General features: G+C 45.8%; 3 non-coding genes and 3 pseudogenes across 3 annotated transcripts; 3 read left to right on the top strand and 3 right to left on the bottom strand.

Annotated features, from left to right (window-relative positions):
- Positions 1–88: 88 nt before the first annotated feature.
- Positions 89–3456, bottom strand: LOC149205236 (25S ribosomal RNA). Its single transcript, XR_016253166.1, has one exon. It is a non-coding gene; the product is annotated as a 25S ribosomal RNA (ribosomal RNA).
- Positions 3457–3702: 246 nt separating this feature from the next.
- Positions 3703–3856, bottom strand: LOC149205235 (5.8S ribosomal RNA). Its single transcript, XR_016253167.1, has one exon. It is a non-coding gene; the product is annotated as a 5.8S ribosomal RNA (ribosomal RNA).
- Positions 3857–7693: 3837 nt separating this feature from the next.
- LOC149205234 (18S ribosomal RNA) lies at positions 7694–9503 on the bottom strand. Its single transcript, XR_016253156.1, has one exon. It is a non-coding gene; the product is annotated as an 18S ribosomal RNA (ribosomal RNA).
- Positions 9504–19732: 10229 nt separating this feature from the next.
- LOC149205233 (25S ribosomal RNA) lies at positions 19733–20817 on the top strand (annotated as a pseudogene).
- A 502-nt stretch (positions 20818–21319) lies between these two features.
- On the top strand, positions 21320–22404 carry LOC149205232 (25S ribosomal RNA; annotated as a pseudogene).
- Positions 22405–23910, top strand: LOC149205231 (25S ribosomal RNA; annotated as a pseudogene).
- The last annotated feature ends 2222 nt before the right edge of the window (positions 23911–26132 follow it).

The following is a 26132-nucleotide window of genomic DNA, read 5'->3' as shown; positions in this document are numbered from 1 at the left end:
ACCGCCCCCAAGCAATAAATCTGGAGGAAGAGGCAAAGGCCCGAGAGCAGGAGGGTTGTTTGTATTTGTTTGTGACAAGAGCGAATCTCTGAATCGAGGTGACCAAGGGCTAAATCTCAGTGGATTGTGGTAGCAAGGCCATCTGCCACTTACAATACCCCGTCGCGTATTTAAGTTTCCTGCAAAGGATTCTTCTCAACGACCATTTGGAATTAAACTTCAAAGCTGCCCCGACCGAGATGCTTCATAGTCGTGGTTTGCAAATGACACAGACCCCTGGGGGCGACAAAGCGATGCCCCTACTGTGAGTCGAGATATAGTCAAAGAGTGACATGCACCACTTCTAGCATGGATTCTGACTTAGAGGTGTTCAGTCATAATCCGACACATTGTAGCTTCGCGCCATTGGCTTTTCAACCAAGCGTGATGACCAATTGTGTGAATCAATGGTTCCTCTCGTACTAAGTTGAATTACTATTGCAGTGCGGTTCATCAACAGGGTAAAACTAACCTATCTCACGATGGTCTAAACCCAGCTCACGTTCCCTATTGGTGGGTGAAAAATCCAACACTTGGTGAATTCTGCTTCACAATGATAGGAAGAGCCGACATTGGAGGATCAAAAAGCAATGTCAGTATGAATGCTTGGTTGCCACAAGCCAGTTATCCCTGTGGTAAATTTTCTAACACCTCTAGCTTCAAATTCTAAAAATCTAAAGGATCGATAGGCCATGCTTTCACGGTTTGTATTCATACTGAAAATAAAAATCAAATGAGCTTTTACCATTTTGTTCCACACGAGATTTATGTTCTCTTTGAGCTCATCTTATGACACCTGCGTTATCTTTTAACAGATGTGCTGCCCCAGCCGAACCCCCCACCTGACAATGTCTTTCGCCCAGATTGACCTGCCAAAATGTGCCTTAAGGCAAAAAATAGGGGCAGTTCCCCGTCTCCGCCCCACGGAATAAATAAAATAACATTAAAAGTAGTGGTATTTCACTTGAGTTGTAAACGGCTCCCACTTATTCTACACCTCTCAAGTCATTTCACAAAGTCGGACTAGAGTCAAGCTCAACAGGGTCTTCTTTCCCCACTGATTCTACCAAGCCCATTCCCTTGGCTGTGGTTTCGCTAGATAGTAGATAGGAATAGTGGGAATCTCATTAATCCATTCATGCGCATCACTAATTAGATGACGAGGCATTTGACTCCCTTAAGAGAGTCATAGTTACTCCCGCCATTTACCCATGCTTGGTTGAATTTCTTCACTTTGACATTTAGAGCATTGGGAAAAAATCACATTACGTCAACATCCACAGGGACCATCGCAATGCTTTGTTTTAATTAAACAATCAGATTTCCCTTGTCTGTACCAGTTCTGAGCCGACTGTTCGACACGTAGGGAAAATCCCCCAGCAGGGGGCATTCTATGCCTGTAGCCCAATCGGCACGCAACTGCCCAGCCCTGCCATGAGAGTAGCTTGGGCAGACTACCGACAGCCCATGAGTCGAGGGCATATACCCCTAGGCCCAGCCCTTAGAGCCAATCCCTTTCCCGAAGTTACGGATCCATTTTGTCAACTTCCCTTACCTACATTGTTCTATTGACTAGAGATTGTTCACCTTGGAGACCTAATGCGGTTATGAGTACGACTAGGCATGAACGATACTCGATCATCCAGATTTTCAAGGGCCACCAAGGACACACTAGACACCACAAGATGTGCGGTGTTCTTCCAGCTGCTAGACCCTATCTCTGGGTGAACCGATTCCAGGGTGGGAAAGTTGTTAAAAAGAAAAGATAACTCTTCCTGGGGCCTCTGATGACGTCTCCAGATTTCCTAATGTTGCCGCCCGCCGCCATGTCCAGGTTCGGGAATATTAACCTAATTCCCTTTTGATGCTTGTGTAGAGTGCAACCTTGATACAAGGCTTCCCCATCTCTTAGGATCGACTAAGCCATGTCTAAGTGTTGTTCACATGGAACCTTTCCCCACTTCAATCTTCAAAGTTCTCATTTGAATATTTGCTACTACCACCAAGATCTACACCAGGGGCGATCCACCCAAGCTCTTGCCCAAGGTTTTTCAATGACCCCCATGTCCTCCTACTCATTGGAGCCAGGCAATTGCTCCAATGGTCGAGTATAGGTTGCGCACTTCAGCGCCATCCATTTTTGGGGCTAGTTGATTTGGTAGGTGAGTTGTTACACACTCCTTAGCATATTTCGACTTCCACGACCACCATCTTGCTGTCTTAATCAACCAACACCCTTTGTGGGATCTAGGTTAGTGCGTAATTCAGCACCGTAACTCAAATTTCAGTTCATCCCGCATCGCCAGTTTTGCTTACCAAAAATGGCCTACTTGGAACTCTCGATTCCACAGCACGGCTCAATGGAGCAGTCGCACCCTCTTACCTATTTAAAGTTTGATAATAGGTTGAGGGCATTATGCCCCCGATGCCTCTAATCATTTCTTGAGGGAAATTTGGAGGAAACCAGCTACTATATGGTTCAATTAGTCTTTCACCCCTATACCCAAGTCAGACGAATGATTTGCATGTCAATATCGCTATGAGCCGCCACCAGAGTTTCCTCTGGCTTCGCCATACTCAAGCATAGTTCACCATATTTTAGGTTCCAACAGGTGTGCTCGCACTCGAACCTTCGCATAAGCTCAAGGTCAGTCGACGATGCACCCCCCTAGAGAGGGGATCTCACCCGTTAGCTTCCTTGTGCCTCGCAGGTTTTCAAACCCGCCGACTCGCACACATGTTAGACTCCTTGGTCCGTGTTTCATGATGGGTCGAATGGAAAGCCCACCAACCAACACCACGAGCGTGTAGGTGTACACATCCCTCCATAAGGGTGCATGCTTCATTCCTCAACCACTGTAATGGCAAACTGACTGGCAGTAATCCACCCGCACTTGTGACGATGTAGCAACTCGTGTTGGTTTACACCTCAAGTCGAACGGCGGACCAGACTAAGCCATTCCACATCCGACCAAGAGGCATCGACAACCTCCATCTACTTCCCTCCCATAATTTCAAGCACTCTTTAACTCTCTTTTCAAAGTACTTTTCATCTTTCCCTCGCAGTACTTGCTCATTTTCGGTCTCTTGCCTGTATTTAGCCTTGGACATAATTTACCACCCAATTAGGGTTGCATTCCCAAACAACCTGACTCGCCAACAATGCCTCATGATGCGGTAGGGTCTCGGCCTGACAAGCCTATCACCCTCTCAGGATCCTCCTTCCAAGGGACTTGGCCCAGGTCCGCCGCTAAGGACGCTTCTACAAACTACAATTCAGGTGACGCTGCCGCCCAATTTTCATGTTGGGCTCTTCCCGGTTCGCTTGCTGCTACTAGGGGAATCCTTGTAAGTTTCCTTTCCTCCACTTAATTATATGCTTAAACTTATTGGGTGTTCTCGCCTGAGCTGAGGTCGTAAAGTTGGAGCTAAATCTGCCCTACCTAATGGGAGGACAAGAGAGAGCAAAGCAAGTTCGAGCAATGCCACACAAAGCCTACATCAGCTAACGCCGACTGCCCATCCAAGGGGACAAGATCACTGCTCGTCGACGCATGCCACGAAACATCACTTGAGGTATTTCAGCCAACCGCACCACATTGGCATGGACGACTAGCTCCGCTGCTCCCTAACACATTGCAAGGAGTGTGTTAAAATGGGATGCAACGCCCAAACAGACATGCCCTCAACCGATGCCTCGGGCACAAATTGCGTTCAAAAACTCTATGATTCATGTGATTCTACAATTCACACTAAGTATCACATTTCGCTACGTTCTTCATCATAACAAGAGCCGAGATATCTGTTTCCGAGAGTCGTTTCCACGTATTACCGAAAAATCCGCCACAACACTGAATAGGGGCACCCCCCACAACAAATGTAAGGCTAAGGGCCAAAAGGAGGAAAGGAAGAAAAATGCATGAAAGAAAGAGAAACAAAGGTGTCTACCCCCCTCACAGGAGGAGGCTCAAATAGAGAACAATCTCCCCGAGCCCCACGCCCTCGCAAAAAGGGGGGAAATGCATGGAACAATAATCGAGAAGGACTAGGGTGGCCACCCTAGGAGCTCGTACTGATTTTAATCCTTCCCAAACACTAGCCCACAACAATTCCCCCTTTTCTCCATAGAGCTAGGGACCGAAAGGAAGAAGGGAAGAAACAATGTGAAGGAAATAGAGATCAAATGTGGCTACCGTCTCACAAGGGGAGGCTCAAACAAAGCACAAGCCTCCTAAGCCCCGTGTGTTGGAGAGGAAAATCCCCTCTAGGGATAGAGGCGATCCCTACTAGCCCAGAATGGGTCTAGCAACAATCAGTCAATGCTACTACGCGAGTTCCTAATTGCAATTAAAAGGTAGGCAAAGAACACCTACTTGGATTCCAGCGTTGTTGTTTGATGAAGAGATGCCACCTTCGCTCCTTCACTCTGGCTGGTCACGATCCTCCGCGATCTCCGCGAATAGATACCTGCACACACGAAGAGAAAACAAACACAAGCGTGAAATCTAATAAAAGCAACCATACATCAGTCAGAAAGGATGTAATTCACATTAACCATTACAGAGACAAATGAGAATGGAACAATAATAGTAGTCATCTATTATTAATCAATAACAGAGAAGAGTACAACCAAGTGTTCTGACGTCGATATCCTTCTCAGGAGGGGCCAGTCAGTAAGTATCTTAAGCATTCACCTTTGGAAATGATTCTCCCAAGACAAGAAACTCTCTCTCTCACACAAGCAACACAACACAACCTTCCCTAAGCTATCAAACACTTCCACACTTATCACACCAACTACCTATAGTAGCAGCAATCTGAGCACTATAAGCTCCACACAATCCAAGCTATTCCAAAACTAGCTGCTCATGGTAATGGTAGAGGTTTATATAGGAGAAGGAGTCTCCTTGAATGATGGAAGGATGAGCTTATCTTCAAGGGAAGTAGTTGCAAAGGGTCGAACAGACATGCCATAGAAGGGAGGCGATACTCACAAGGCCAACAACCAAGTCTGGAGTTATCTGGAAGGCTGGCTGTTGGAACAAATTCGCCCAAATTGTATCAGCGCGGGTGCATAACTGGTCTGACGCGCTGACGTCGCAATGCAATAACGGTCAAGCTGTTGTCAGCGCGGGTTAATACAAATAGAGGCTACGCTGGTCATGAAATTCGATCAGCGCGGGAAAGTCGTGTGCTTCCGCGCTGGCAGCGCACGCAGTCTGTTATGAAGCGCCAGTCAGTGCGGTTATTTTAGAAACAGATGCGCTGATGAGGAAAACTTTGGAAAAGTGGGTTTTTGGCCAGTTCAGAAGGCATGAACTTGATTATTGTGAATTCCTGACACAGTAGGGTGACTGACAGGGAGACAGTGACAAATTACTGTGTAACACCGTGCCTTCACAAAAAGGGGGGAACTGAAGGGGACGACGTTTGAGAAGGACTAGGGTGGCCACCCAAGGAGTTCACACTACATTTTGTCCTTCTCAAACACCAATCCACAACAATCCCACATTTTCTCTGTAAAGCTAGGGGCCAGAAGGAAGAATGGAAGAGCAACCATGGCTACTGGCTCACAAGGGGAGGCTTCAAATAGAGAACAAGCTTCCCCAACCACGTGCCTTCACAAAAAGGGGGGAACTACAGGGGATGGCGATCAAGAAGGACTAGGGTGGCCACCCCGAGAACTCGCACTACTTTTCGTCCTTCCCGAACACCAATCCACAAAAATCCCACCTTTTCTCCATAAAGCTAGGGGCAAAAAAGAAGAAGGGAAGAAAACAACATGAAAGAAAGAGAGATATCAAATGTGTCTACCAGCTCACAAGGGGAGGCTCAAACAGAGAACAAGCTTCCCCAACCCCGTGCCTTCGCAAAAAGGGGGGAACCACAGGGGACAACGATCGAGAAGGACTAGGGTGGCCACCCCAGGAACTCACACTTCTTTTCATCCTTCCTGAACACTAATCCACAACAATCCCACCTTTTCCTCGTAAATCTAGGGGCCAAAATCAAGAAGGGAAGAAAACAACGTGAAAGCAAGAGGTATCAAACATGGCTACCGGCTCACAAGGGGAGGCTCAAATAGAAAACAAGCTTCCCAAACCCTGTGCCTTTGCAAAAAGGAGGGAACTGTAGGGGATGACGATTGAGAAGGAGTAGGGTGGCCACCACGGGAACTCACACTGCTTTTCGTCCTTCCCAAACACCAATCCACAACAATCCCACCTCTTCTCCATAAAGCTAGGGGCAAAAGGAAAAAGGGAAGAAAACAACACCAAAGAAACAAAGGTCCCAAGAAAAGAGAGAAGCTCAACGACATGCCAAGTAGATGTCTACTAACTAAAAAGAAATCAAATAAGGCATCCAATCGAAAAGCATCCCACCTCTTCACACCCTCCCACATAGATTACAGCACAACGCCCTTTCTAGCTTACAACATAACAAACAACAATCAAACAACCAAGCAATTAAATCACAGCCTAAACTTGACCACTAGAAAAGACAAGGGTTGCGATGAGACCGGTTTCTAGAGCACATTACTGAGAGGTAAACAACCCCCCAACCTGAAACAAGGCTTCAAATGACAAATAGTCTACTAATAAAAAACCCACCCCGCTATTACACCCCTCTGTGTACAAAACACCCAACAACCTTTCCAGCGAGAAAGTCAGCAGGGGTCAAGAATCAAACTCCAAAGCGGAGTTGTCACAGGCTGAAACTCAATGCTGGAGAAAGCCACGGGCCACAAATACATCAATGGTGCAAGGCCACTAAAGAGAGGGATGTTCGCAAAGCGCACACCATGAAACAAAGAAAAGACCAAGTCCCACAAAAAACCCACAATCCAAAGGGAGGAACAAAGACACAACCTCCTACTTCTTTTTCCATTAGAAGGGGAGTGGCTCATGAGAGGATGAGGAATTCCCTTGACGGAAAAGGCACGAGATAATATTGCCACCCTCATGCCCATTGGCGGGGAAAATTGCAATCTTGATGGAGCTCAGACCAAGGAAGGGGCTTTTCATTCCCTGGACACCCAACCCTTCTGCGAGGGCATGTTGAGGAATGGTTGGGAGGACTAGGGTGGCCAGCCGAATAGGTTGAACCACTCTTCATCCATCCCATACTGACCCCACCCCAACAATTTCCCCTCACGAAAGGTTTGAGCCACTAGGCGCGCGTGCAACCACTCCCTCGACCCAACCACCAGCAAAAAAGCTCACCCAAGCAACACATCAACCACTGCCACCTTTTTGAGAGAACCAAATATGGAGGCCCGCACCCTTTGCCCATGCCTTCCAATGAACAAAAGACCGAGCACTGCCGCTACAAATGAGTCTAAATTTATCCATCGTATTTCTAAAGCACCTTAAGTGCAGCAACCATGCCCGGTCGAATAGATCGTCAGAAGGGTCCCCAAGAAACAAGCTTCCAAACCCCCTATAGAAACACATTGGGGGAAGAAAAACAAAGGATGGGTGGGACAAGCACAAGAATGGCTTGCAAGCACACACACAAAAAAGCAAGCGTTACCTCAAGACAAGCAACCAACAATGTTCCCGCCAAACACCAAACCCGCTCCCCTAGAGACACAACACACAGTCCCACATTGCAAACCCAACCAACCCAAACCAAAAAAGAAAACCCCTTCTATCAATAATCCAACCGTAGGTTCACCTACAGTAACCTTGTTACGACTTCCCCTTCCTCTAAATGATAAGGTTCAATTAACTTCGCAAGACTTCAATCCGAACACTTCACCGTATCATTCAATCCGAACACTTCACCGTATCATTCAATCAGTAGGAGCGACGGGCGGTGTGTACAAAGGGTAAGGACATAGTCAACACGAGTTGATGACACACGCTTACTAGGAATTCCTCGTTGAAGACCAATAATTGCAATGGTCTATCCCCATCACGATGCAATTTGAGAAGATTTCCTGATCCTCTAGAAACTAGGAAGAAAAACTCATTGGTTGCATCAGTGTAGCGTACGTGCGGCCCAGAACATCTAAGGGCATCACAGACTTGTTATTGCCTCAAACTTGCATGGCCTAAATGGCCATAGTCCCTCTAAAAACCTGGCCGCAAAGGGGAACCTCCGCGTAGCTAGTTAGCAGGCTAAGGTCTCGTTCATTATCAGAATTAACTAGACAAATCACTCCACCAACTAAGAATGACCATGCACCACCACCCATAGAATCAAGAAAGAGCTCTCAATCTGTCAATCCTTACTATGTCTAGACCTGGTAAGTTTCCCCGTGTTGAGTCAAATTAAGCCGCAGGCTCCACTCCTGGTGGTGCCCTTCTGTCAATTCCTCTAAGTTTCAGCCTTGCGACCATACTCCCCTGCAACCTAAACACTCTGATTTCTCAGAAGGTGCTGGCAGAGTCCTTAGAGCAACATCCGTCAATCCCTGGTCGGCATCGTTTATGGTTGAGACTAGGACGGTATTTGATCGTCTTCGAGCCCCCAACTTTCGTTCTTGATTAATGAAAACATCCTTGGAAAATGCTTTCGCAGTGGTCCATCTTTCATAAATCCAAGAATTTCACTTTTGATAATGAATTATGAATGCCCTTGACTGTCCCTATTAATCATTACTCCAGTCCTGAAGGCCAACAGAATAGGACCAAACTCCTATCACGTTATTCCATGCAAATGTATTTAGAGCATAAGCTTGCTTTGAGCACTCTAATTTTTTCAAAGTAATAGCACTGGAGCCGCGACCCAGCCAATTAAGGCTAGGAGCACGCCGCCGAGAAAAGGGATGGAAGGGCAGGTTCAAACCAAGTAGGTAGACCGACCTTTACGACCCAAGATCCAACTATGATATTTTTAACTCCAACAACTTAAATATACGCTATTGGAGCTGGAATTACCGCAGCTGTTGGCACCAAACTTGCCCTCCAATGGAACCTCGTTAAGGGATTTAGATTGTACTCATGCCAATTACCAGACTCAATGAGCCCAGTATTGTTATTTATTGGCACTACCTCCCCATGTCAGGATTGGGTAATTTGCACACCTGCTGCCTTCCTTGGATGTGGTTTCCGATTCTAAGGCTCCCTCTCCAGAATCGAACCCTAATTCCCCGTCACCCATCACCACCATGGTAAGCCTCTATCCGACCATCGAAAGTTGATAGGGTAGAAATTTGAATGAAGCATCACCAGCACAAGGGTTGTGTGATCTATTGAGTTATCATGATTCACTGGAGAAGCGGGCAAGCCCGCATCGGCCTTTTATCTAAAAAATGCATCCCTTCCAAAGAGTCAGGACTTGGTGCACGTATTAGCTCTAGAATTACTACAGTTATCTAAGTAGTATGGTACCATCAAAAAACTATAACTGATTTAATGAGCCATCCGCAGTTTCACAATCTAAATTAGTTCATACTTAGACATGCATGGCTTAATCTTTGAGACAAGCATATGACTACTGACAAGATCAACCAGGTAGAAACCTCCCACTTCAAAGGGAATTCCAGGTGCTCTCTTACCATGATCCAACTTGAACACCCATCAAGTCAAAGAGATGTCAAAATATCATGTAAAACGTTTATGCCTTGCACCTCTTGCATCCCAAGAAGGAAGCACACGCAACATGCCAAGGACATGGTGAACAAATGGGTAGACCTGCCAAGCCACAATGCACCAAGGCCACTTCAAAGTTTGCAACCATGCCACAACCAACAAGAAAACGAGCGATCACTCACCAACTCCATTAGAAATGCCTCCAAAAGCCTCCATGCCCCGCACCATGTTGGGTGCGGAGCATGATTATTTAGAGGTATTTGTTTTAGCCAGATGTATACCCCAGGAAGTTTGTACACCCCTCCATGTGGGGGAGTACGGGGGGGACTTGTCCCCCCACAGGATTTTGGTGGGCCCGATCCCCCAAAGCTAAAAAAATATGTAAAATTGCCTTGTAAAAGTATATTAATTTCTAGTCAATCTGGGCCGTTCATTAGGCGGATGATCTGACGGTAGAACTTATGTTTAGTTTATGGTTTTTTGCCCTAGAAGGAAACCCCTCTCTTCATATGAGTGTATTGTGTTGAGGCTATGTAACAGATGTGTATTCTCCGAGTGAGAAACAGAGAGGTGAGGCTGTGAGAGAAAACAGAGGATATTACAACAGATCTGTTGTAGGTTGTGTCTCTTCATTTTGTTGGGTAATAGAAAGGAAGGACTGGTTGTTTGGGGTGGACGTAGCCCAAACTGGGTGAACCATGTATATCTATGTCTCTCTGGTTTTATGTGTTTTTTGTGTTTATATTTCTGCAATATTCTATGTGTTCCATTGCTCTATAATATATAATTTTCTAACACACCAACGCCACCTAGGAGTCCACCCAGATAGCAGCAACGGTGGACCTTGATCTCCCAATCGCCTGCATTAGCCTCGATGCAAAGGAAATAAATGGAGAACGACCAACCATGTAACCTCTATATTATAAATGAGCCCCAATCCTCCTTGCTCCACACTAAGGCCACCTAGGAATCCACCAGACAGCAACAATGATGGACCTCGATCTCCCGATTTCTTGTGGTAGCCTCGATGCGAAGGAAAAGGAAGGAAATAAAAAGAGGATGACTGACCACAAATCCTATCATAGATAGGCCATACAAACTTCCCCGCCACGCACCGATGCCACCTAGGAGTCCACCCAGATAGTAGCAACAGTGGACCTTGATCGGATGATTGCCTGCGGTAGCCTCAACACAAAGGCACGAGAAGGAAATAATACAAGACAAACCGAGCCCTCAACCTCCCTTAGAAATGGCCCCCAACCCTCCCCTCCCCACATAGAGGCCACCTAGGTGTCCACCTGGACAACAACAACGATGGACCTTGATCGCATGATCACCTGCAGCAGCCTCAATGCAAAGGAAAAGGAAGGAAATAAAACAAGACCAACCAAGCCCACAACCTCTCTTAGAAATGCTACCCCTTGTGTTATAGACATTTTTGTGCCTTACAGAATGAAGCATGAAATGTCCATAATCTAAGGGATCCAAAGTCCCTAAACATGTTGTTCCTACCCCTAGAGGAACAAGGTCAGCAAACCACAGCACTGAATAAAAGTTCTCCACCTGAAAACACTCAAAAACAAGGCAATTCTGGATCATGTCAACTTCTCCACTGAGCATCTGCGCTGAATGTCAACTGCTCCACTGTCTACCTGCGCTAAATGTCAACTGCAAAGAAGGCTACCTGCGCTGGGCGAGTTGGGACATGTGGCACAGTCATTCCTCAAGGTGTCAATGCCCAGGAAGCTTCCAAAATGACACTTGGATCAAGGAATTCGACTGGTGATGAGTAAGAGGGTCTAGATCTCCAAGTGGAAGCAAGAACCTCCAAGTGGACTCAAGAACTAAAGAATAACTGAAGTGAGAGAGGACACTAGTCAGCTTCATGCCAGCCTCAAGCTGACTCATCCTTTCTCCAAAACTCCTATATATAGATCTCTCTCATGAGGTCTAAAGGAGGCTGGAATCTTGTGAATGTAAGGAAGTGCTGTTGGTTTGAGTTTAAAACTATTGGGTGATTTGCTTTGAAGGAGGTGAAGAGGAGATTTCTTTCTGCTGGGAAGGTGATGCTGGATTGGGCCTCTTATGGTTTTATCACTTCCTGAACTTTACTTATTCCATTAATAAAGCATTTGAGGTTCTTCTATATGCATGTGTCTCAATGATGTATTGTTATACTTGTGTATTTGATTTATTCTAATCCTTGAATCAATTATGAATGTATGCTTCTTGTAGTTTCCCTCTCTTTCCATTTTGCAGGATCTTGGTGTAGCTGGGCCAGTGAAAGAGCAAGGAGCTGGGAACAAGCAGCAAGGAGAGAAGATTGGATCAACCATTAGCGAAAGACATCGGTTAGTGGATCTCTTTCTCCCCTATTTTACTTTCATAAAGAAGAAATCTTAGATAGCTTTGCTTCGATTGTTGCTGAGGTACTATCACCCTTAGAGTGGGATAGGGTCATTGCGTATTGGATACTTTTCCCAACAACAAATTGGCGACTCCACTGGGGATCGTATCTTGTTGGTTGTTTGTGTTTTTGCTATTCATTTCCTAAACACAGGGAGTACCGAATCGAACTGCATTTGGATCTTTCAAATGCAAAGTAGAGGGCAGCTACTCTAGCTCAGTTTCTGGGCATGTTTATGATTTGAAGAGCTGATCCACAAGGACTCTGAACAGCTCTTAGTGATAGCTTTTCATCCTCCTTTTCATCCTTTAGTGTGTACTTGATTGATAGCTTTTGATTTGGCCAAAAACTGTGAATTTTTGAGCAATCTGTAACTCGGAAACCAAGAGAAACGAGAGTTTCTCTCTTCATTGCAGACACTGTGAAGGCAGTCTGCATTTCATCGCAGGTCCCAAAGGGGCTACCTGCACTGAATGTCAAACTGACAGTGTACTACCTGCGCTGAACCAGTTTTGCCTTGTGCAACTGGGGTTCCCTGCTGTTTATTGCCCTGTTTTCATCCTTGTTTTTGCAGCCTGTTATCAGTCAATGTACCTATCTAAAACAACCTTTCCTTACCACTATTCCACCTCGGTTGTATAAAGAAACTGTATTTGTTCTTTGTGTATTTCTTACATCATTTGCAGTTTCCCATAACGAAAGTGAACTAGTCTTACTGTGGCCTCTTAGATCTAGACCTGTGATAAGTGTCGTTTTGATCTTAAGAGTTAGTTTGTTTGCTGTTCATAGCTGATTGAGTATTTGCTTTCGTCATATGGTTTGAATTTATGTATTTCTAGTGTTGAAACAAGTAAATCTTAAGGTGTCTTTTGATTTTGGACAAAAGCTTGTTTGCTTTCACTTGATATTGAATTCAAAGTTATACAACAGCTTTCTTTTTGTAATACATCAACATTAAGAAAGAGAAAAGAAATACCTGCATTGTGCATGTGCATTTTGACAGCTTGTATGTTGATTTAGGGAAAAGTGCATTAGTGTGTGCTCTATGATCTGTGTGAAAAGATGATGTCTTTCTTTTCCCTCAGTAGTTAATATTTTCAAAGTTGAAATATTGAAAAGCTTGCTTATCATCTTAGACTGCATTTAGGAGTTGTACCATACATCTCGTGGTGATCCATAAAGGCAAACTGCTAAACAAGATCAACTTAAAATGAATTGAATTTACATAACAACGCTTTGAAACATAACGCAAATACATAGAGGTCTAAGCTAGAGACGTGTTCCGGCGTCGTTAAACGTGATATCTTAGCGTTGAGTGGTTGGGTGATTCCTCCACGGTGAAACGATAAGTATCAATACGGACTTGTGCTCCCACGTACCGTCGCGTATATATTGGGAGACCCCTGTAGGAAAAAGCCTTTATCCATAGGAAACCGTGTCGGCCGCCCTACTGATTGCAATGCAATGAACACAACATTCACGAAGATCGACCACTCGTACCGTAAAACGTATTCTGTGGTTTTGCGAAAAGTTTGGCACACCCTCTGCCTAGAACTCCAGAGCAGTTTCTTTTGGCCTTTTTCAAACTCTATAACTGAAAAAGTCCATCCGAGCATTTGTCACTTCGGGCTCGTTAAAACATCGAAGGATACTAGAGTCATCTTTAGCTTTTTCTCGACTCTTAAAAAGTGAAAAAGCAAGTTGTGTCTAAAGCGTCGTTATAAAATTTATTTTAAATGGAACATAATCACCTCCTATTCCTGCGTTGATCTGTAGGTTGAGAACATGGAACGCCCCAACCAAGGAATTCCCCATGATGGAAATCCTAGTCCTTTCTCCTCTTGGGGAGAAGTTGGTGTGCCCCACATGGCCACATTGTCGCTTCCAGGACTGACCATTGGCCTGCCAATTTGGCTATTCTCAACCAATGTAGTTCAGAACACCATGGTTCCTTAACAGTCAAGTCAACAATTAGATTAGTCTAGAGCTACCCACTAGCCTTCTACTTCCTATAACTCTTCCTCCAATCCTTCATCTTCGCAAGGTAGAGCCGGAAAAAGCCAAGCTCCCATGGAGAAGAAGGAGAAGAAGAAGAGAGAGAAGAAGAAGAAGGAGCCTAAGGCGATTGGGGGCAAGCAAAAGACATCTGACAAAAATCCACACACAGCACATACCGGGCCTAAATCGCCATGTGTCATATGTAGAGGAGACCACTTCCATAGAGATTGTCCCTGTATTCCCCGGATACTAAGGGATTGGTCCCCTCGTTTGCACAATTCGGGAGCATCAAACTCTGATAGACATGTTGATTGCTTACCGTCAACCAGCGAAAGTGAAGGTTCAAGACAAAGAGGGGGAGCAAGATCCCCCTGCAGACTGCGTGAAGGCGATCACACCATCCACTGTTGTCCCTTCTTAGACGAAGTGAAGAGAGTTTTGAAAGATCGTCCGGTTTCACCGTTGAGACTTCCTCCTGGATACAAAAAACTCGTGCCAAGTCCTTCGTTGGTTGAGAATACAGCTGGCCCACTCAAGTGATCAGCTGAAGCGTCAGTCATTGAAAATGAACATACTGAATCCAGACCGGACGAAAGTCCAAAGGTCGAAACAGCAGTTGACCCGGTTCTCCCTTTAGAAGTTTCATCTTCAAATGACACCGTCACTGAAGATTCATCTTCAAATGACACCCTCACTGAAGAGAATAAGGATGACACCATCCAGATTCTTTTCATCAGCACAGACTCTGACGAGCGTCAGGGCAATGCGCCCATTCCTTTATCGCAGGAAGGAACATCATCAGGGTCGTATCCGGTCGTGTATTCGGTCCCACCACCAAGCAACCTGGTTGTGTCCTTTGATTGGAACCAACTAGGCAGACCCCGGTTGCCAGCCAGTATACCATTCAGAATCATAGTCCAAATATACAGAATGGTAATGGCTGGCACTATCATTGATGAAGGGGCATCTGTGAGTATCCTTTCCTTTATTGCTTGGAAAGCACTGGGTTCCCCAGCGCTTTTGCCTGAGATAAGAAATCTCTCGGGTTTCGATAAAGGAACCAGTCGACCATTAGGGATCCTCCCCAATGTGCCTATTACATTGAAAGGGAAGACCGTTCAAATGAATGTGATGGTCGTTCAAGGACCCTTGAATTATAACCTACTCCTTGGACGAGACTATATATATTGCATGGGAGCAATAGTCTCCTCACTCTTTAGAGTAATGTGTTTTCCACACGAAGGAAGAATGGTCAAGCTCATAGACCAACTTTCATTTCCGGGATCACGCATCGCAAATAGTCACATACCAACCTTGAATGGTCTATTCAATCAAGAAATGTCTCCCCCCCCCGTCCTTCTTCCCGATGAGTGCGAGTGATTCGGAAAGATGGGACTGGAACCCAGGGGGCATGCATCCTGGTCTGCTTTGGGCAGAGAAAACCTTGGGTATAAGATAGAATTTCCACAAGAGAATATGACTGGTCCGTACCCCGTCCGTGGATGGAAGTGGGGTTGTTCTGGAATAGGATTCTTTTGTCAAAGTTACGTGTTTGACAAAGGTCATTCACCCTTGTCTATTTCGGTAGACAGTGCCGAGGAAATGTTTTGTTTGAAAGATTAACGAAACAATCTTTGGGTAACCAAAAGAGGCAAGCCTCCCTCAATAACACAAATGTTTTGTCTTTGAGTAGTGTTCTTCTCTTGTCACAAGTAGCTGCTCTCTTGTCGCAAGCATCTGTTCTCTTGCGATCTTGCGAAAGATCTGTTAAAAGTTGGGCTGACGAGAAGACAAGTATCGCGTAAGACCCGTTAAAAATAACAAGAAGACAAGTATCGTTAACATTAGACTGGCAAGACGACAAGTAGCTGTGAACACCCAAAGAAAAAACAGAGGTGGGAAGGAGGAGGGGCAGCCTTGAAATTGTATTTTATACCTGGGGGCATGCAAACCTTTTGGAGTGCAAGCAAAGAGCGGTTATTTATCTGTTTTTTGGATTAGTCGTGTCTGAACTTGCATAAAGAAAGGATATGGAGTAAAGCTCAGTGAGATGAAACTCCTTAAAAAATAGAGATCTCACAGGGGACATTTCTTATCTTATGACTGGTATTCAAGCAGTTTTAGCATAAAGTTCATGCTCGTTAAAAAATAAACGCAAGATCCGAGCAGTTTTAACGCGGTCTTCATGCTCGTTAAAAAATAAATAAAAGCAGTGAGCAATGTTTCCCCCAGAGTTTAAGCTCATTTTTAAATAAAAAATGAACCTATTTTGGTAAATAACCTCTGTGATCGTAAATTTATCAGCCATAAAAAGCCTTGGTCGTGTTTGCACCTGCCACCTCCACCGTCATTTGGCCGATCGTTCACCTCCATATGATTGTTTACCCATTTTGAGGAACAGCTGCGAAGAGCGATTTCACCTAGCCATCCTTGTGACACTGCCGTGATTGGAAAATTCCAACCTGTACCTGGAATCAGTTGCTATCCTTGTTTATCATTCGTTCCTCAAAATACGAGTCTTCTTTAAGCTCTTTTCAACTGACTCGTAAAATATGAAAAGTTTGTCGAGTTTTGGCCTTCCAGCTCGTTAAAAGGACCGGAAGAGCTATCCCTCCTCTAGATTTTAATCTTTTTGGACCTGAGGGATTATTGCACAAAAAGGTCGAGCGCTTGTTTTATTCGGCTCGTTAAAGTTATCGAAAACTCATCCCTTCTGTATTGTTTTATACTTTTTTCGGACTTAAGGGATTAGATGACGAAAAAGGAATTTTGGAGTTAACTTTCTGTACCTTTTCAGACTCTCTAAAAATGAAAAGGACCGAGTTTTCCTTGTCGTTAGACTCGTTAAAATGATTAAATAGCGATAAACTTGTCTTTAGACGAGAACGAGTTTCCCTATCGCTAGGCTCGTTAAAACATAGCGATGGGCTTGCCCGAAGGGTAGGTTATAGAACAAGCATATGTTATCCTCCTCAAGCTTGACAAAAATAAAGAGGTACTGGTCAGAAATGACCGGGGAAAAATTGGGAGAACCTCAAAGCTTTAATGGTAGCAAGTCACTCTTGAACATGACACTTTTCCTCCGTACCACATCAGGTTGGGTTGTTTCATTCACTGGTCTCATCACCATGGTCTCGCCAAACCATCCACATTTTGGGTAATGCTACCGATCCATCGCATCAGTGTCGTTATATGTTCAAGAGATGTCGTTCAGAAAGAGTCAACCGTGTCCCATCCACTGCCATACATTATCCTTCATCCATTCATGACCGCCACCCTGAATCATATGTCACAGATTGTTTTCACCTCCATTAAAATCATTAGCTCCTTTCCGTGTCACTGATGTGGGATTCATTAAGGCCCTCCTTTGACGGATCGCTTCTTGCCGACTTCAGCTCATTATCCAAGAAGTTGATCTAGGAACAACCCCCTCAGTACTTTGAAGCTTGCATGCCTCAATGGCAAGTTTCTCACTTCCGGCGACAGGTATACATCAATGACCTTCGACCAGAATATTTTGCGTGGTGTTCGATGCCAAGTCCTTTATTCACACCACGTGAATTGTACTGCAGTACCTTGAGGGTCATTATCATTATCGGTGATTCCTCTTGCGCTTGTTAACGGTTTACATCATTGACCGGTAATCAAGTGATGTCTTTCCATGTTCGACTTCAGCGAAATTCTCACATGGATCGACTTGTACTTAGAGTGAAGATCGAACGAGTTTGAAGACCCTAGATCTAGTTTCATCCATCCGGGCTGCGATATATATTCAGGAAATATAAAGACATTTGACATGTACATCATTGCAGCAGATGATCATCCTACTCAAAGGATGATAATTTCAGCAGAGAATTATCAGTCTACCATCAGACGATTGTCTGTTCTATGTACCAAAATGAATTTATAAAGTTGAGCATGGGAATGCCCGCCTCAGCTAGATCATGAAAGCAGAATGAAAAATAATGTATTGTATTGTATTTTATTACAGGTCACCTCTCAGCGATTGAATGAACTTCGGATCCTCCTGATAAAGCATTTCACCCGATAAACGACCTCATACTTTAGGGGGCAACTGTTATAGACATTTTTGTGCCTTACAGCATGAAGCATGAAATGTCCATAATCTAAGGGATCCAAAGTCCCTAAACATGTTGTTCCTACCCCTAGAGGAACAAGGTCAAAATACCACAGCACTGAATAAAAGTTCTCCACCTGAAAACACTCAAAAACAAGGCAATTATGGATCATGTCAACTGCTCCACTGAGCATCTGCGCTGAATGTCAACTGCTCCACTGTCTACCTGCGCTGAATGTCAACTGCAAAGAAGGCTACCTGCGCTGGGCGAGTTGGGACATGTGGCACAGTCATTCCTCAAGGTGTCAATGCCCAGGAAGCTTCCAAAATGACACTTGGATCAAGGAATTCGACTGGTGATGAGTAAGAGGGTCTAGATCTCCAAGTGGAAGCAAGAACCTCCAAGTGGACTCAAGAACTGAAGAATAACTGAAGTGAGAGAGGACACTAGTCAGCTTCATGCCAGCCTCAAGCTGACTCATCCTTTCTCCAAAACTCCTATATATAGATCTCTCTCATGCGGTCTAAAGGAGGCTGGAATCTTGTGAATGTAAGGAAGTGTTGTTGGTTTGAGTTTAGAACTATTCGGTGATTTGCTTTGAAGGAGGTGAAGAGGAGATTTCTTTCTGCTGGGAAGGTGATGCTGGATTGGGCCTCTTATGGTTGTATCACTTCCTGAACTTTACTTCTTCCATTAATAAAGCATTTGAGGTTCTTCTATATGCATGTGTCTCAATGATGTATTGTTATACTTGTGTATTTGATTTATTCTAATCCTTGAATCAATTATGAATGTATGCTTCTTGTAGTTTCCCTCTCTTGCCATTTTGCAGGATCTTGGTGTAGCTGGGCCAGTGAAAGAGCAAGGAGCTGGGAACAAGCAACAAGGAGAGAAGATTGGATCAACCATTAGCGAAAGACATCGGTTAGTGGATCTCTTTCTCCCCTATTTTACTTTCATAAAGAAGAAATCTTAGATAGCTTTGCTTCGATTGTTGCTGAGGTACTATCACCCTTAGAGTGGGATATGGTCATTCCGTATTAGATACTTTTCCCAACAACACCTTGACCCTCCCTGCCCCGCACTGAGACCACCTAGGAATCCACCTGGATAGCAGCAACTATGGACCTCGATCGCCTGAGGCAGCCTCGATGCAAAGGAAAAGGAAGGAAATAAAAAGAGGACAACCGACTGAAAATCCCATCATAGAGAGGCCATATAAACCTCGCCACCCTGCATCGATGACACCTAGGAATCCACCAAGACAGCAACAATAGTGGACCTCGATCAGATGATCGCCTGCAGCAGCCTCGACACAAATGCAAGGGAAGGAAATAGTACAATACAAACCGAGCCCGCAACCTCCCTTAGAAATGCCCCCTAACCCTCCCCTCCCTGCACAGAGGCCACCTAGGAGTCCACCGGGACAATAGCAATGATGGACCTCGATCGCATGATCATTTTCGGCAGCCTCAATGCAAAGGAAATAGAAGGAAATAAAACAATACCAACCGAGCCCACAACCTCTCTTAGAAATGCTGCCCCCAACCCTCCCTACCCTACACCGAGGCCACTTAGGAGTCCACCCAGACATCAGCAACAGTGGACCTAGATCACTTGACCGCCTGCGGCAACCACAATGTGAAGGAAATGGAAGGAAATAAATGCAAATCAAGAGTCCACCTGAAAGATGGTGAACTATGCTTGAGCAGGGTGAAGCCAGAGGAAACTCTAGTGGAGGCTCGTAATGATACTGACATGCAAATTGTTTGTCTGACTTAGGTATAGGGGCAAAAGACTAATCAAACCATCTAGTAGTTGGTTTCCTCCAAAGTTTCCCTCAAGATAGCTGGAGCTCACGTGCAAGTTTTATCAAGTAAAGAAAATGATTAGAGGCATCGGGGGCGTAACACCCTCGACCTATCCTTTAACTTTAAATAGGTAAGAGGGTGCGGTTGCTCGATTGAGTCGTGTCGTGGAATCGAGAGCTCCAAGTGGGCCATTTTTGGTAAGCAGAACTGGTGATGCAAGATGAACCGAAAGTCGAGTTACAGTGTCCAATTGTGTGCTAACCTAGATCCCACAAAGGGTGTTTGTTGATTAAGACAGCAGGATAGTCGTCATGGAAGTCGAAATCCGCTAATGAGTGTGTAACAACTCACCTGTCGAGTCAACTAGCCCCGAAAATGGATGGCACTGAAGCGCGCAACCTATACTCGACCGTCGGAGCAATTTCCTAGCTCCAATGAGTAGGAGGATGCAGGGGTCATTGAGAAACCTTGGGCATGAGCTTGGGTGGATCAGCCCCCAGTGCAGATCTTGGTGGTAGTAGCAAATATTCAAATGAGAACTTTAAAGACTGAAGTGGGTAAAGGTTCCATGTGAACAAGACGTAGACATGGGTTAGTCGATCCTACGAAATGGGGAAGCCTTGTATCAAGGGTGCACTCTATATAAGCATCGAAAGGGAATCAGATTAATATTCCCAAACCGAGACATGGCGGCAGGTGGCAACGTTAGGAAATCCGAAGACGTCGTCAGGGGCCCCGGGAAGAGTTATCATTTCTTTTTAACAACTTGCCCACCCTGGAATCAGTTCACTCAGAGATAGGGTCCAATAGCTAGAAGAGCACCGCACATCTTGCAGTGTTTGATGTGCCCTCGACATCCCTTGAAAATCTAGAGGACCGAGTACCGTTCATGCCTAGTCATACTCATAACCACATCATGTCTCCAAGGTGAACATCCTCTGGTCACAAACAAATCCAGAAAACCCTCCTGCTCTCGCGCCTTTGCCTCTTCCTCCAAATGACAATTTTTTATTGCTTGGGGGTGGGAAATTTGGGGTTTCCACACCACAACGGAAAAGGAACCAAAGCCCGAGAAAATTGGGGTTTCCATGTCTCACTTTGGCGCCCAAAATTTTTGGGTTTCCATGTCACGCCCCGGTGCCCAAAATTTGGGGTTCCACGTTGCGACGAAAAAGGTGCCCAAGCATGGGAAAAATTGGGGTTTCCATGCCATGCCCTGGCACCAAAAATTTGGGGTTTCCACCCGGAACCTAAAATTTGGGGCTTCCATGTCGCGCCAAATACCAACCGAGCCCACAACCTCTCTTAGAAATGCTGCCCCCAACCCTCCCTACCCTACACCGAGGCCACTTAGGAGTCCACCCAGACATCAGCAACAGTGGACCTAGATCACTTGACCGCCTGCGGCAACCACAATGTGAAGGAAATGGAAGGAAATAAATGCAAATCAAGAGTCCACCTGAAAGATGGTGAACTATGCTTGAGCAGGGTGAAGCCAGAGGAAACTCTGGTGGAGGCTCGTAATGATACTGACATGCAAATTGTTCGTCTGACTTAGGTATAGGGGCAAAAGACTAATCAAACCATCTAGTAGTTGGTTTCCTCCAAAGTTTCCCTCAAGATAGCTGGAGCTCACGTGCAAGTTTTATCAAGTAAAGAAAATGATTAGAGGCATCGGGGGCGTAACACCCTCGACCTATCCTCTAACTTTAAATAGGTAAGAGGGTGCGGTTGCTCGATTGAGTCGTGTCGTGGAATCGAGAGCTCCAAGTGGGCCATTTTTGGTAAGCAGAACTGGTGATGCAAGATGAACCGAAAGTCGAGTTACAGTGTCCAATTGTGTGCTAACCTAGATCCCACAAAGGGTGTTTGTTGATTAAGACAGCAGGATAGTCGTCATGGAAGTCGAAATCCGCTAATGAGTGTGTAACAACTCACCTGTCGAGTCAACTAGCCCCGAAAATGGATGGCACTGAAGCGCGCAACCTATACTCGACCGTCGGAGCAATTTCCTAGCTCCAATGAGTAGGAGGATGCAAGGGTCATTGAGAAACCTTGGGCATGAGCTTGGGTGGATCAGCCCCCAGTGCAGATCTTGGTGGTAGTAGCAAATATTCAAATGAGAACTTTAAAGACTGAAGTGGGTAAAGGTTCCATGTGAACAAGACGTAGACATGGGTTAGTCGATCCTACGAAATGGGGAAGCCTTGTATCAAGGGTGCACTCTATATAAGCATCGAAAGGGAATCAGATTAATATTCCCAAACCGAGACATGGCGGCAGGTGGCAACGTTAGGAAATCCGAAGACGTCGTCAGCGGCCCCGGGAAGAGTTATCATTTCTTTTTAACAACTTGCCCACCCTGGAATCAGCTCACTCAGAGATAGGGTCCAATAGCTAGAAGAGCACCGCACATCTTGCAGTGTTTGATGTGCCCTCGACATCCCTTGAAAATCTAGAGGACCGAGTACCGTTCATGCCTAGTCGTACTCATAACCACATCATGTCTCCAAGGTGAACATCCTCTGGTCAATAGAACAATGTAGGTAAGGGAAGTCGGCAAAACGGATCCGTAACTTTGGGAAAAGGATTGGCTCTGAGGGCTAGGCCTAGGGGCCTATGCCCTCAACTCATGGGTTGTCGGCAGTCTTCTCGAGCTGCTCTCACAACGAGGGCGGGCAGTTGTGTGCCGATTGGGCTACAGGCATAGAATGCCCCCTGCAAGGGGCTTTTCCCTAGGCATCGAATAGTTGACTTAGAACTGGTATGGACAAGGTGAATCCCACTTTTTAATTAAAATAAATTATTGTGATGGTCCCTGCAGATGCTGACGCAATGTGATTTATGTCCAATGCTTTGAATGTCAAAAGTGAAGAAATTCAACCAAGCGCAAGTAAACGGCGGGAGTAACTATGACTCTTTTAAGGTAGCCAGATGCCTCGTCATCTAATTAGTGGCATGCATGAATGGATTAACGAGATTCACACTATCCCTTTACTATCTATCAAAACCACAGCCAAGGGAACATTCTTAGCAGAATCAGCAGGGAAAGAAGACCGTATAAAGCTTGACTCTAGTCCGACTTTGTGAAATGACTTGAGAGGTGTAAAATAAGTGGGAGCCGTTCTCAGTGCAAGTGAAATACAACTACTTTTAACATTATTTTGCTTATTCCATGGGGCGGAGATGGGGCATTGCCCCCGTTTTTGGCCTTAAGGCACATTTCGGCGGGTCGATCTGGGCAGAACACATTGTCAGGTGGGGAGTTTGGCTGGGGTGGCACATCTGTTAAAAGATAACGCAGGTGTCCTAAGATGAGCTCAATGAGAACTGAAATCTTGTGTGGAACAAAAGGGTAAAAGCTCATTTGATTTTGATTTTCAGTACGAATACAAATCATGAAAGCGTGGCCTATCGATCCTTTAGATTTTTGGAAATTGAAGCTAGAGGTGTCAGAAAAGTTACCACCAGTGGCAGCCAAGCGTTCATATCGACGTTGCTTTTTGATCCTTCAATGTCGGCTCTTCCTATCATTGTGAAGCATAATTCACCAAGTGTTGGATTGTTCACCCACCAATAAAGAACGTGAGCTAGGTTTAGACCGTCATGAGACAAGTTAGTTTTACCCTACTGATGAACCACACCATAATAGTAATTCAACTTAGTACAAGAGGAACCCTTGATTCACACAATTGGTCATCGCGCTTGGTTGAAAAGCCAGTGGCGCGAAGCTACCGTGTGTCAGATTATGACTGAACGACTCTAAATTAGAATCCACGCTAGAAGCAGTGCACGTCACTCTTCGACTGTATCTTGACCCGCAGTAGGGGCATCGCTTTGTCGCCCCCAGGGGCCTTTGTCATTTGCAAATCGTGACCATGAAGCATCTCGGTCAGGGCAGCTTTGAAGTTCAATTCCAAACGGTCATTGAGAAGAATCCTTTGCAGACAACTTAAACATGCGACGAGGTATTGTAAGTGGTAGAGTGGCCTTGCTACCATGATCCACTAAGATTTAGCCCTTGGTCGCCTCGATTTAGAGCTTCGCTCTTATCACAAACAAATCCAGAAAACCCTCCTGCTCTCGCGCCTTTGCCTCTTCCTCCAAATGACAATTTTTTATTGCTTGGGGGTGGGAAATTTGGGGTTTCCACACCACAACGGAAAAGGAACCGAAGCCCGAGAAAATTGGGGTTTCCATGTCTCACTTTGGCACCCAAAATTTTTGGGTTTCCATGTCACGCCCCGGTGCCCAAAATTTGGGGTTCCACGTTGCGACGAAAAAGGTGCCCAAGCATGGGAAAAATTGGGGTTTCCATGCCATGCCCTGGCACCAAAAATTTGGGGTTTCCACCCGGCACCTAAAATTTGGGGCTTCCATGTCGCGCCAAAATTTGGGGTTTCCACCCGGTGCCTAAAATTTGGGGGTTCCACCCATCGTAAAAAAATTTGGGGTTTCCATGTCGCACCCAAAATTTGGGGTTTCCACCAGGTGCCTAAATTTTGGGGCTTCCACTCGGTGCAAAAAGTTTGGGGTTTCAATGTCGTGCCCAAAATTTGGGGTTTCCAGGTCGCACCTTGGCACCCAAGCCTGGGGAAATTTGGGGTTACCATGTCGCACCACGACCGAAACTGGTGATGCCCAAGCTTGGGTAAACTTGGGGTTTTCATGTCGCGCCCTAGCACCCAAGCCTAGGAAACTTGGGGTTTCCATGTCGCGCCACAACCAAAACCGATGGCACCTAAGCCTGGGGAAACTTGGGGTTTCCATGTCGCGCCCTAGCACCCAAGCCTAGGAAACTTGGGGTTTCCATGTCGCGCCACGACCGAAACTAGCGGCGCCCAAGCCTTGGGAAACTTCGGGTTTCCATGTCGTGCCCTAGCGCCGAGCCTGGGAAACCTAGGGTTTCCATGTCGCACCACGGCCAAAACCAGTGGTGCCCAAGTCTAGGGAAACTTTGGGTTTCCATGTCCCTCCCTTGATGGAATCGCGAGTTTCCGCATTTTACGGCACAATGAAAACGTGGGGTTTTCAACAATGCCCCAATGTGGGGAACTTGGGGTTTCCATGACAATGCAAACCAGCTCGCAAGTCTCGGGAACTTGGGGTGTTTCGAAACCACTACCCAAGTCTGGGGAAATCACAGTTTCCATGTCATGACGCGGCCTGAACCACCGATAGAAACCACCCAAGTTTTGGAAACTTGGGGTTTCCATGTCATGGCACACCCTGAATCGCCCGAGAGTATGTCGAACTTCGGATTTCCATGTCGTGGGGCGCCGAAAAGCTGCCAAAGTCCGGGGAACTCAGGGTGTCCATTTCGCAGCACGATGGAAACTACTACCCAAGTCAGTGGACACATGAGGTTTCCATTTCACGTCACGATAAAAATTGCTACCCAAGTCTAGGAAATGCGCGGCTCCATGTCGCTCGCACCGCGGCTAAAACTGCCGCCCAAGTCTAGGGAATTTTGGGTTTCCATTTCATCGCGTGATAGGGAACGACCGCCCAAGTTTGGGGAGCTTCAGGTTTCCATGTCATCGCACGACAGGGAACGACTGGCCAAGTCTACCAAGCACGAGGCTTTCCATTCTGTGGCATGATGAAAACCGCCCACTTATGGGAAAATCGGGGTCTTCCATGTCCCGCCATGACAGAAACCGCGACCTCGGTGCAGGGAACTCAGGTTTCCATGCCGCCAAACGATAGAGAACCACCCAAGTCTGCAGAACCTGGGGCTTCTGTTTCGTGGCATGAGGGAAACCACCTAATTCTGGGAACCTTTGGGGTCTCCATCTCCCGCCCAGGAAAAAACTGAGATCTTGGTGTGGGGAACTTGGGTTTCCATGTCGCAACATGACCAAAATCACCCAAGTTTATGGAACTCATGGTTTCCATGTTGCGGAACGATGAAGAACCGCCCAAGTCTTGTGAACTCGGGGTTTCCATTTCACGGTGGGGTGGAAACTGCTTACCTGGTCTGTCTCTGGAACTTGGGGTTTCCATGCCTTGTTGTGATGGGAGCCGTCCAAGTGCAGGGAAAACAGGGTTTCCCTACCCCTCTGTGATGATAGCTACCGAAGTGCACGAAATCTAGGGTTTCCATGTCCCATCACGTCAGAAACCTCTACCACATACGCAGGGGGGGCTCCTGGGGTGTCAAGTATTTGAGTTGGGAGTTCCCGAGAGAGTCAAAATACTGAACCTATAGTACAGGCGCCCATGTTCGGTTATATGCAACTCGTGTACCTTAGGGTTT

This window comes from Pinus tabuliformis, chromosome 1_2 (genome assembly GCF_031772625.1).
Source record: "Pinus tabuliformis cultivar Carrire ecotype Pingquan chromosome 1_2, CPIR1, whole genome shotgun sequence".
Classification (NCBI taxonomy): domain Eukaryota; kingdom Viridiplantae; phylum Streptophyta; class Pinopsida; order Pinales; family Pinaceae; genus Pinus; species Pinus tabuliformis.
Note: the sequence above shows the minus strand (reverse complement) of the source record. Positions and strands in the feature narration are given on the sequence as shown.